Genomic DNA, 3,956 nt, shown 5'->3' with positions numbered 1-3,956 from the left:
CAGATGCCATTTGGTTTATACAATGCCCCAAGCACTTTTCAGCTGCTGATGCATAGAATGATGCTCCTTTTTGGGGGATGTGTGTGTTAAGGGCAAGGTGTGCAAGGAGACGTGTCCCAGACTGTGTTCAAATCTAACAGAGCAAAGAAAACTTTTTTATGAGTTTTATGCGCTCTCTTACGAGAGGCAGCAGGCTATCATTCTTTCTGGTTTGAGGCAGGTAGACAAACTTCATGACCGTATCGCAACACAATGTAGACCCATGAAATAACAAGTGAATTCGCCTAAGTCTTTAGGACTGGTTACTGCTCTTGGAATAGGGGAAGCTCAGACAAGTTATATACTGTATATGGTGTGAAGTGTGGAGTGTGTATATATATATATACAGTATATATATATATGGCTACAACTTAGCCTACATACACAACTGAAACAAAAGGAAGTCACTAACTCTGTAACTCCATATTATGGTTTAATTACAGTAGAATACTGTATGTACAAAAACAAATAGAAACGCACTGTATTGCTCCCAAATATATGAGAATTTGAGCTGCAACTTGCCTCGCCTTGCTACTCCTTACACCAGCGTCCATTGAATGTGAATGGTCGCCGGCTGATCTCATTACTCTTGACAGTGGCAGTGTGCATATACGGTAGGATTCAGCTCACTGCCACCACCCTGTCAGGAAACATATTTTTGTACTTTGAGATCGATATCAGAGGTAAAATGTTATGCAGATATAATGTATGATTATTCTTTGTATCATTACTGCATGTTGATCTTAATGATTGTATATGAAAACAAAATCCTATAGTTTGGAGGAAAGCAACTATGTTAGAATTATACATTTATTGTCAATCCAATTATGCAAAACAGACCAGTATAGTTTATTATATTTCCCTTGTTCATGAGTTGTGTTTTTCTTAGGCCTCTTGGTATTCATACTGCAGTGAGAGAGGGGATAAGAGAGCATATCCTGAGCTTCCCACGCCAACCGAACCACTACTCTCACGCAGGGACGTGCACAGGGGGGTTGCTCAGGTTGCTCGGGCAACTGCCCAGATGGCCTTCTCGACTCATGTTGCCCTTCTGGGGGCAAAAAAATAATAATAAATCGTAGGCTACAATGGATGCAGAATTTCACATGGGCCTAGATTTTTTAAAAATCGCAAAGTAAAAGTAGCCTCATTCACTTCCATTGGGGCACCGAGAGCGAAAGTCAGAAGGAGGGCAAATTCTGATTACGTAGGCTACTGTAGTTGCAGCGCTGCACGCGACCGGCACCTGAGTTGAGCCTGCATGACAGTCTATCGCGGCCCTAGACGAAAGATAATGTCGCGGTTGACTGGTGAGACCGACTGCCTCCTCAACGTTGTCGGAAAAGGTTAGTTTGTGATGTATAACAAACGAACAATAATCATCATGAGTATGATATTAATTTCAATCTCCATAAATCCAGGCTGAGTTTGCTACGTTTAGCCTAAATAATTAGACAGCCTGCAAGCAGACAAGCAGCCCGTTGTCCCATAGGCTAGCCTACTGTTTTTTTGGTATTGGCATAATAAGACAGTTCGTTTCTCACATTTCGTTTTAGCAAGAAGAATGAATGATGGAAGTAGCCTAATGCATCACATTCATTATTTCATTCAAAATGGTTGAATGCCTAAATCCTATCACTATTGGGGTATTGAAGTAAAAATGATCACTGAAAAAAATCAGGAGAGGGAGAGACAACTCAAGTAGGCAGCAAAGGGCAGCACATCAATGCAGGGTTGGCTACAAAAAAGCCAACCAGCAGGTGAGACAGAGACTATGCACTGTGATAAAGATGACATAAAGATGACATTGTGTAGGCGAATTGATTAATTAATCAGACTCATATTTTAGCCTAGTAATGACACTTTTTCATAGGCTACGTTACATCTAAGATGAGGAGCAGCCACAAGCCCCCAGACCCTGGAAAATGTGGACCAGGATGAGGCATATAGGGCAGATAGGCCAAGAGATGATTTTTTTTATTTTTTTTTTTTTATGGGGTGGGGTTGCCCTTTTTTCAGGTCCGAGCAACTGCCCCTCAAAATTCCTGTGCACGTCCCTGCTCTCACGGATGAAGGGAGATGTAGAGAGGGAGTACCTGAGCCCTGAGCTAAGCCTGCTCCGCGTGTAGGCTACCGCCTGTACAAGGAAAACAGTCCAACATCCACTGCAAAGTTCTGTCTCTATAGGGACATCTTCAGGCAGCAGAAGCTCCGTTTTGGGCAGCCAAGAAGTGACCCTTGTGCGAAATGTGATGCCCTTGTTCTCAAAATGAGCAGCTGCTGCAACAGATGGAGAAAGGTCAAAGATGTCTGCTGAGAGTGAGCTTCACCACCGGAGAGCTGAAAAAGCTTACACACAGTTGCAGGCTGACACAGAGTGGGCCAAAGCCTGCAACTGTGACTGCCATGTGATTTGCATCGACATGCAGGGGGATAGTGTCCATGCCAAACCTGACACACTCCAACGTGTACTGTCAATGACAGCCGGCAAACTACAACCTCTGTATCCAGGAGATGGGCACTGACAATCCTCCTGCAATGTGCCTCTGGCATGAGGGCATTGCTCACAGAGGTTCCATCGAGGTGGCAAGCTGTCTTGAAGTGGGCACAAACATCTTTTGCTCCCCTAGTCCAGGAAAAAGAGCGGAAGCTCATCATCTATAGTGACCGATGCTGTGGGCAGAATAATAACTGGAGGGTAGAAAAAGAAGAAGTGCTCTTGTTGTAATCGTTTTGAGTCAAAAAAATGTGGTAGCGCACTATGGCCTCCTTCAGACAACTCTCGCACTGAGCCAAGGAATACGTTTAAGTTAAGTTAAAAACCCAAGATGGGGCATGACAAAAAAGATGCCAACCGGTTTCAACCCACACCGGGTATTCGTCAGGGCGTAAAACACAACCTGAAGGAGGCCATAGTGGCTACCACATTTTTTAATAACTGGAGGGTCCTAAACCTTCTCGCCCTTCTGATATCGAGAGGTATACTTTAGTCATATAGAGCAAAAGTTTATGGTATCAGGTCACTCCTTCCTCCCCTGCCACCATTCTTTTGCCACACTGGAGAAGAGGCACAAGGTGTCCTCCCACTACACTCCCCACGATGTCACGGATATGATCCGTGGAGCCAGGCAGCAGCATCCTTTCAACATTATTGAAATGAAATGTGCGGACAGCTTTAGGCAGCTCCCTGATGCCACACTGAAGCGTCCACCTGGCATCCTGATAATAACATCTATACAGTATGATGTGGCCGGGTTTCTGAGATTATCAGTGTTGGGGGTATGTACGTGGAGGAAGAATTCTTATTGAATTTCTTATTGAATCATGATTTCAGCTGCTGATCCATGGTGTGAGCACACAAAATCCAGCCACAGCCACTATGAGGGATGGAACACTTGGCTAATAACCAACCAGAGGAAAAATTAACCACCGTGAGCTCCCTTGTTTTCCACCACATACACTCAAGCTTACGAGGACCCTCTGCCAGTCAAGAAGGAGGGAGAAGCACTGTGACCTTATGACAATGCTAGTCTACATGCCAGCGGAGGCCTAAGCATTTTGTGAACAATTAGAATCTGAAGAGTAGCCTGTGTAGGCCATGTGCAGGCTATGGTGGAGTACAGTATATTGTGTAAAGTGAATCATTATAATAGTTCTAAGTATCTTGTATGTCTTATAATATGTTGTATAATAGGAATATTGTAGTATATGGGGTGATTGTTTAAGTATATAAGTATATGTTTTGATCCTGTGAGGGAAATTCAGTCACTGCATTTATCCCAATCCGTGAATTAGTGAAACAAACACACACAGCACACAGTGAGGTGAAGAACACACTAACCAGGAGCAGTGAGCTGCCTGCTCAACAGCGGCACTCAGGGAGCAGTGAGGGGTTAGGCACCTTGCTCAAGGGCGCT

Source organism: Sardina pilchardus, chromosome 22 (genome assembly GCF_963854185.1).
Source record: "Sardina pilchardus chromosome 22, fSarPil1.1, whole genome shotgun sequence".
Taxonomy (NCBI): Eukaryota; Metazoa; Chordata; class Actinopteri; order Clupeiformes; family Clupeidae; genus Sardina; species Sardina pilchardus.
Note: the sequence above shows the minus strand (reverse complement) of the source record.